Genomic DNA, 9462 nt, shown 5'->3' on the forward strand with positions numbered 1-9462 from the left:
GTGGATCACAACAAACTGGAAAATTCTTCAAGAGATGGGAATATCAGACCACCTTACCTGCCTCCTGAGAAATCTGTATTCAGGTCAGGAAGCAACAGTTAGAACTGGACATGGAACAACAGACTGGTTCCAAATAGGGAAAGAAGTACATCAAGGCTGTGTATTGTCACCCTGCTTATTTAACTTATATGCAGAGTATATCATGAGAAACGCTGGGTTGGAGGAAGCACAAGCTGGAATCAAGTTTGCCGGGAGAAATATCAATAACCTCAGATATGCAGATAATACCACCCTATGGCAAAAAGTGAAGAACTAAAGAGCCTCTTGATGAAAGTGAAAGAGGAGAGTGAAAAATTGGCTTAAAACTCAACATTCAAAAAATGAAGATCATGTCATCTGGTCCCATCGCTTAATGGCAAACATATGGGGAAACAGTGCAAACAGTGACAGACTTAATTTTTTTGGGCTCCAAAATCACTGCAGATGGTGACTGCAGCCTTCCAACTAAAAGACGCTTGCTCCTTGGAAGGAAAGTTATGACTAACCTAGACAGAATATTAAAAAGCAGAGACATTACTTTGCCAGCAAAGGTCTGTCTAGTCAAAACTATGGTTTTTCCAGTAGTCATGTATGGATGTGAGAGTTGGACTGTGAAGAAAGCTGATCGCTGAAGAATTGATGCTTTTGAACTGTGGTGTTGCAGAAGACTCTTGAGAGTCCGTTGGACTGCAAGGAGATCCAATCGGTCCATCCTAAAGGAAATAAGTCCTGAATATTCATTGGAAGGACTGATGCTAAAGCTGAAACTCCAATTCTTTGGCTTCTAGATGCAAAGAACTGACTCATTTCAAAAGACCCTGATGCTGGGAAAGATGAAGGCAAAAGGAGAAGGAGACGAGAGAGAATGAGATGGTTGGATGGCATCACCGACTCAATGGACATGAGTTTGAGTAAACTCGAAGAGTTGGTGATGGACAGGGAGGACTGGCGTGCTGTAGTCCATGGCATCGCAAAGTGTCAGACACGACTGAGCGACTGAACTGAACTGAACTGAACAATTCCTGATCACCTCTCCCTTAAAAGAATTAGGCCTAAATTTGTCTCTGGGTTACTGGTTTTCCTTATTTTATTGAAATCAACCCCTTCTCCCTGCCCACCTTGTTTGCAGGGTAGAACACTCAGGAATGTGGAGGTGCTTGCAGTGAAAAGAAAATCAGGCCTTTGCATGTTTATACCAGTCCCTGTATTCACTTGTCTCTGATTTGTGGGTTTTTGCATGATTATGCTACAAGATCATCTCCTGAAAGTGAGGGGAGAAGTGAGAAAGTATGGAACTTAGATGTAATAGAAAATAACTTTTGGTTATAGTCATGACTAATCAGCTTGGATTAAACTTACCCTTCTACTAAAAGTAACTCCCAAATCTGGAGAAATCACATAAATCAAGCCTTTGAAGGCACGAGAGAGCAGTCAACACAGACATGACTTCAGGGGCTGCAATTCCAGGGAAGGGAGGAATAAGAAGAGGAGCTCCACAGTTACCTTGAGTGTTTCTCCCCTAGGATGACAGTCACTGGGTTGGGGAGTCTGGAGACATGGAGGGATCTGAGAAAGAACAGCAGGGAGGAAGAATAAAGTCTCAACAGAAAGCAGTCATTTCACTGAACTAAGGATATAAGGGATTTGGGGTCTGTGGCCGCCAGAGAAACTGGTGTTTGAGAAAAAATACTGGAGACAGGAGGACCACAGAGAAGTGAGGGTCAAAACGTGACGTAGGTTCCTTTCCAGGCATTTTTCCATTTCTCAGTCACTCATGTGCAAGATGAGATTTCAAGAAGTCTAGCAGAAAGAAGAAACTGGGAGTTTAAAGAGCTGAGCAGAGGTCTTAGGAGTCGTGGGTTTCAGAATATAGGAAGAGAAAGTCAGGGCTCTCTGAGGTGGAGGTGTCCTGGAAACAGTTCAGGTGCGCAACTGACATCTCAGAATGGTCATGTTCCTGACTAAGGATCGCATCCCAGAAATAAGAGCAAAGCTGTTTTAGACTATTTTTATTACACCTTAAAATAAATACTCCTTAAATGAGATCAAAGTGATCAGCTTTATCTTGTGGTAAAAGAAAACTTTCTTTACTACATTATTTTAAAATTTTTAAAATATAATGTTCAGCATTTGGTAAAAAATGAGGTATATAAGAAATAGGACAAAAAAAAAAAAAAGAAACAGGACAAATGAGCAAGAACCAGGAGAATAAATAAGCAACAGATACATGTTCACTGGTGACTGAAATTTTAGTCAATCTTAGGATGAACAATTATCTGAAAAAAACAAAACACATTTTTTTTTAAATCTGAAAATGAGGTAAACACAATTTAGGTCTCTAATTGCTCAAGAACTCTTTTGATTAACACTTTTTATAGTCTAAGAAATTTCTGCAGGGCTTTTTTCATATCTTTGTTTCTAAGACTATATATTACAGGGTTGAGAAGTGGTGTCACAACAGAATAAAACAGAGTCACAATCTTCTTCATTCCAGCTTCATGCTCAGAGGTTGGACTCCCATACATTACGAGGACTGAGCCATAAAACAGTGAAACCACAGCCAGATGAGACCCACAGGTGGAGAAAGCCTTTTTTCACCCAGCTGCTAAAGGTACTTTCAATACAGCTCTCAGGACCAGAGCATAAGACCCCATGATGAAGAGAAAAGGAATGATTAGGGGCAAAGGACTTAAGGTGGAGAAGACAAGCTCTATCACAGGAGTTTTTTTGCAGGTGAGTGCTAGAAGAGGACCTGGGTCACACAGGAAGTGGTCAATGATCCCAGATCCACAGAAGGACATTTGGGAGATGATAATGATGGGAATCAAGAACCAGAGGAAACCAAATACCCAGCAGCTGACTATGAGACTGGCACAGAGACGTCCAGTCATGAGAGTGGGGTAGTGTAGAGGCCAGCAGATGGCAAGGTATCAATCAAATGCCATAATAGCCAAGAAAAAACATTCTGTAGAACCCAAGGAGAAGAAAAAGTAGAACTGAAGAAAGCACCCAGAGAAGGAGATGAGCTTGTTGTCAGAGAGGAAGTTGGCCAACATGTTGGGGACAGTGGAGGTGACATACCAGATCTCCGGGAAGGAGAAGTTGGCCAGCAGGATGTACATGGGGGTGTGGAGTCTCTGATCCCAGCACACAGCACAGATGATCGAACCGTTGCCCATGAGGGTCAGGAGGTAGACAGCAGAGAAGAGCACAAAGAGGAGAATCTGCCCCTCCCTGGGGCAAGGGAAGCCCAGGAGGATGAAGCCAGTGATGGTGTTGGAGGTGTTGGATATTTTCATGAGTCTGTGAGCTGTGAAAGAACCAGCAAATATCAAATGAGTTTGTATAGAGATATGAAGACCCAGATTTATATTTAAATCATCTTGGAAGAGTAAATAGAGATTTATATATTAATAGCTATTTTTTTTTCCTTGTAAACTGGGTTAACTATTCTCATTCACATTTTCATCATGGATTTAAGAAAATGTTTGATCAGAATTGGTAAACTCTTGAGGAAAGTGTGGTAGAGGTATTTGAACATTAGACATTTTTCTTAATAGAGAATCTGTCTGACTATCTACCTACCTACATACCATCCTACTGCCTATCTAGTTTCTCAGAAAAATAGGGACAGAAAAGAATAATTCTGCTGCATATAAAGGTCCTTTATGGTTTCAAAAAAATGATTGCAAGTCCAGTACTACTTCAGAGGAAGGTAGCTTTTTTATGATCAATTAAAAACAATTGCTACTTATAATGCTTAGGTATTTTTGACCAGGGTTGTTCTGCTGGGGTTCCTGAAATTTCATTTAGGGGTAAGCATCTGTTTAATAAATGACCTTTTAGATTAAATATTTAAGAATTTTATTTATTTATTTATTTGTGATAAAACATTTCAGTGTAGTATTTCTTCCCTTTCCTTTACCCTCACATCTAATTCATCAGCAATTTCTGTTAGTCTCTCTCTAAAATAAGTCTCATGTCCATTCACCTCTCTCTAATTCAAGCCACCATCTTCTTTTCTTCTCTGGACCACTGTGATACTGTCCTACTGGTTTTCTTGTCTCTCAGCCCTGTCTCTCTACAATTTGTGATCCATACCATGGCCAGCTGCTGCTGCTGCTAAGTTGCGTCAGTCGTGTCCGACTCTGTGTGACCCCATAGACAGCAGCCCACCAGGCTCCCCCATCCCTGGGATTCTCCAGGCAAGAACACTGGAGTGGGTTGCCATTTCCTTCTCCAATGCATGAAAGTGAAAAGTGAAAGTGAAGTTGCTCAGTCGTGTCCAACTCTTAGCGACCCCATGGACTGTAGCCTACCAGGCTCCTCCATCCATGGGATTTTCCAGGCAAGAGTACTGGAGTGGGGTGCCATTGCCTTCTCCGACCATGGCCAGAGTGACTCTTAAAAAAAAAGAAAATCAGACCACACAAATTTCAAATAGCTTCCCAAAGCACTTAGGATCAAATAAATTTTCAAACTAGGGTCTTTGAACTGACCCTTTTTCATATCTCCAAACTCTCCTCATGATTCTGTTAGTCAAATATACTTTTTCTGTGTCTCTCATGCACACGCATACACACAGAAACACACAGTCTGTGTGTAAGGGAGATATACACACCCTCTACTAACATACACACTGCAAATATAAAACAGGGTTCAACAAACAGTGGGGTAGCAGGATGTATTCCACACCGTGTGCTCTACTGATCCTACTGCAAGCTGCCTGCGTTTGTACTATAATACCTATGCTAGGCCGCATAACAGTAGAGGGGACTCACTTTGTAATACTCTGCACCAGGGGTCAACAAATATTTTCTTAGCTATTTTAGTCTTGTAGCCACATAGTCTTTTAAACTGTTCATTTCTGCTGTTGTATGAAAGTAGCCATAGACACAAATCCTAAATGAATGCACATGGCTGTATTCTCATAAAACTTTATTTATGTCCACAGAAATTTGAATTCCATGTAACTCTGATATATTACAAAACATTAGTCTTCTATGGATTTTTTAATTTAAATTAAAAAGTAAAAATTCTTAGTTCACTGGCTATACAAAAGCAGGCCATGTTTGACCTATTGCCATAATTTGCTGAGCTCTGGTCAATACATTTATAGAGACAGGAAAGCAAAGACATTCATTTTACTGTAGAACAATGGAAACTCTTTGGTCCATCGTGTGACCTTATTAGAAATGGAGGAGACCTCTAGAGGGCAGCTGGAATCAGCCTGTTCTGCGCTCACAGATTTTTTGGGACCAGTTTAATTACAAAAATTCAGTTTCCAAAGTCATCAGGATTGCCTTTCTCTTTTTGTTGCTTTACACATACACACACACACACACACACGCATGCACTGCTTCTTTCCACCACACAATACTTCAGTAATATAACATTGGCCTTCTTTCAGTTTCTAGAAGCAGTTAAATACTTTCCTGACTAAGTGTCTTTGTTCTTGTTGGCCTTCATGGTCACTCTTAATTCTGAGTGCTCAGCACACTATGAGGAAGACGGTATGTACTTTGTAAACATTTTTTTAAAGAAATGACTGTCTACATTGTGAACAATGTAGAGAATATAGACAGATAACATAGAAACATTTACCAATTACTTCATTTGAGCTTCAAATAACTTGTGAGATGAAATCTTAGGAAATGAATTATACAGGAAAAGGCTCTAGGATCTATAAAATGATCTAGGTAATGAGAGTGCTGGCCCAGTCTTGAGATGAATCCATTCAAAGAAGTAATGGAAGCAAATGCTCTGTGTGGAAGAATATGTCTCACCACAAGTGGCTTACTCTCTGTTTCTGGAGAAAATTATGGTCCCCCAGTTGTGGATGTCAAAGTAGGAGAGAAGGAAGATGGGATGGAAATTCTAGGTTCAGCCTCATAGCAAAGTAGCTTGCTGGCTCTAGGGGAGTCTTCTATTGTCTATAAGCTCTGTTTTCTTAATTTTTAAAATTTTTATTCTCTATTTTTAATTGAAGTATAGTTGATTTACAGTATTGTGCTAATTTCTGCTGTAGAGCAAAGTCAGTCAGTTATACACATACATACGTTCTCTTTAATCTTCTTTTCCATTATGGTTTATCGAGGAGATTGGGTATAGTTCCCTATGCTACACAATAGGACCTTACTGTTTTTCTGTTGCTTGAAAAATTTGTTCTGTATTGTTGACCCATTCTACATGTAATAGTTTGTATCTACTAACCCTAGACATCTTGTCCATCCCTCTCTCTCCCTCTTCCCCCTTGGCAACTACAACTGTTCTTTTTAGCTTTCTTTTCTTTATACGAGAAAGGAATAGTACTGTATGATTTTTAATTACTTTTCATTATAGCATGCTTACTCCTATTCCAAGTATACTGCAAGTACACATGATAGCAAGGCTGTGAGATCTATAAGATCTAGAAGTGATATTGTAGTTAACATCTATCTCTTGCATGAGAAAATCAGTTGGATAGATTTTCACTTCTACAAAAAGGGAAAAGATCCAGGTCAGTTCCCGCTCAGGGCAGTTTAACTTTGAGAGTCTGACAATATGCACTAGAAAATAAGAAAGACGTGAAAAATGATTCTGTGTGTGCCATCATCATTTCATGCTCAACTTAACTAAATTGACTATGGATGAAAAAAAGATATTTCTAACAAGATTGTATTGTTTGTTACTTACCCTTAATTAATTTCCTCCTCTGTACAGAGTAGCTGTGGTTTCACCTGGCACAAAGGGGATGCTGGAGCTGTCCAGAGAGGTGGGAAGTCTCCCCTGAATTAGTTGCAGAAAGTGCTGTGGCAGAAAGAGTGGGAATATGCAAATAGTGGTGTCAAAGCTATGTGATGTATACATAGCTGTTTGGACTGAGTCATTAACAAAGCCAAACAAGGTAAACTACACACTCACCTGCAATATATCTTGGAAAGGTTGGGTTAAACTCAATCTTGAATAGTCAGGTCATCAGCTATACTATATAAAGTGAGGAAAGACATTTCTCTGATATTTTACTTTTTCCTCGGGGCTAGTTTAAGAAGGCACAATGGGGTGGAAGCATTATTGGCCTGCTCTCACAATAATACCTCCATCTACTTCATTTAGTTTGGTCAGGAGATAGCACACCTGTCCCATGCAATGCGGGAGACCTGAGTTTAATTCCTGGATCAGGAAGATACCCTGGAGAAGGGAATGTCAGCCCACTCCAGTATTCTTGTCTGGAGAATCTCATGGACAGAGGAGCCTGGCAGGCTACAGTCCATGAGGATGCAGAGTTAGACACAACTGAGTGTGCACGTGCACACACACACACAAGATATACCATGAAAGACCTGAATGAACTTTTTGGCCAATCTAGTATCATATACAGCTAAAGCAGAGTAAAGGAACTCTATTTAGAGGGTAGTTTTACTAACTTTTTAATATTTACTTTCTCCTCTAAACAAATGGACAGAGGGCAATCCAGACCTGAAGTTTCTCTGAATGTCTGGTCTTTCTGGAGAGGAAGGTTGGTCTTCTCTACAGAAACCACCAAGGAGTGAAGGAGTTTCACAGAAAGTGAAACATCTTTCTGTGTTTGCTGAAGGATGGAGAGATTCTAAGCAGAGGCTCCGGGGAGTGAGGATCCATGAGGATCAATTGACCACTTCCAGAAGAAGGTCTGTGTTAGGAGAATATTCTTTACTAGTTATTCCCTTCCTCTGGGACCTGCCTTCTCTGGAGACTCTGATCCTTCTATTTTACCTCTGACTCCCAGTAGGGTTGAAAATATTACTTTTTAAAGCGCCCGAATTCTCAGGGATGGCAAGAGATTTCATCAATGTATAAGACAACTCAGATTGCCTATCAGGTATTAAAAGAAAGTCTATAAAAATAACACAGTGGGGTGGCTATGATGTAAGAAATTGTTCCTGGGCCTCTAGTGAATGCTATCAATTATGAGTTTTGGAAACAGAGCCGCCTTTGATTTTCTAGAAAGAAAAGCTAGATGGGCTGAAGGTATGATATGACCTCAGCCATAGAGGGCTGTGCAGCTAGTTGCCCCAGGAATCCGTCCCCTTCCAGGGCCTCTCTGGTTGTTTTATAGATCTTTCCTTTCTCATTTGTGTTTGAGCCCTGTGAGTGTCAAGCAGATGTTTTGAGGGTCCACTTGTCAGGTCTGAGAGAGGCCAGAGCATAACATTCCTTAGTTCTACTCAGGGGTCACATCAGGGAGTTGGATCTAAGCTTCCTCATCTTGATGGAGGTACAGATGTCTTAGCACAATCCACTTCTTGTCCCTTTCTCTCCAATTCGTGAAGGATTTTCATGTCAAAGACTTACCAGGTCATTTCACTTCCTTGTTTGAACAGCTTTGTCATTTCCCTCTGTCCACAACATGAGATTCAAAATTGCCAAATAAAAGCTTTTGCACTGGAGCCTTAACCTATTGCTATTGTTACCACTGTTGTTGTTAAATTTTTATATTTTTACCTTTTCTCCACTATTTCCTGTAGAAGTCCTTGTGTCAACAGTCCCATCAAATTGCTTAGACACACAGTGGAAGACCGTATATTTTTGTTGGGTGAATAATCTTACCCTCTGAAAAGCAGGCAAGAACCATCTGCGTTGATGATTACTAGTGTGAGAGTTAAGCCCTGTGAAGTGAGGGTTCCAGGAGATTATTTATTCATGAAGAAGTAGAGAGCTAACTTACTAAAAGTTCTCTTTGCCTTATTTTTTTAAACCTTTCCTGTCATTTCCCCCCTCAGCTCAGACAGTTTCTCACAAAATTATTTTTTAAATTTTTATTTTATATTGAAACATACTTGGTTAATGATGTGTTTGTTCAGGTATACAGCAAAATGATTCAGTTATACATGTATCTGTTCTTTTAAAAATTCTTTTCCCATATAGGTTATTACAGAATATTGAGTTTCCTGTGCTATACAGTAGGTCCTTGTTAGTTATCTATTTAAATATAGCAGTGTGTACATGTTAATCCCAAACTCCCAGTCTATCCCTGCCTGCCACCCTTTTGCCCTGATAATCTTAAATTCATTCTCTAGGTCTGTGAATCTGTTTCTGTTTTGTAAATAAGTTCATTTGTATCATTTAAAAAAATTTTCACATATAAGCAATATCCTGTGATATTTGTCTTTCTCTGTAAGGCTTACTTCACTTACTATGATAATCTTCAGATTTATCCATGTTGCTTCAGATGGCATTGCTGCTGCTGCTGCTGCTAAGTCACTTCAGTCGTGTCCAATTCTGTGTGACTCCAGAAATGGCAGCCCACCAGGCTCCCCCGTCCCTGGGATTCTCCAGGCAAGAACACTGGAGTGGGTTGCCATTTTCTTCTCCAATGTGTGAAAGTGAAAAGTGAAAGTGAAGTCACTCAGTCGTGTCCGACCCTTAGTGAACCCACGGACTGCAGCCTACCAGGCTCCTCCA

General features: G+C 40.2%; 1 pseudogene; it reads right to left on the reverse strand.

Annotated features, from left to right (window-relative positions):
- Positions 1-2411: 2411 nt before the first annotated feature.
- Positions 2412-3350, reverse strand: LOC129561043 (olfactory receptor 11G2-like; annotated as a pseudogene).
- Positions 3351-9462: the final 6112 nt, after the last annotated feature.

This window comes from Moschus berezovskii, chromosome 9 (genome assembly GCF_049115385.1).
Source record: "Moschus berezovskii isolate FMDL1 chromosome 9, NW_MosBer_1.0, whole genome shotgun sequence".
Classification (NCBI taxonomy): Eukaryota; Metazoa; Chordata; class Mammalia; order Artiodactyla; family Moschidae; genus Moschus; species Moschus berezovskii.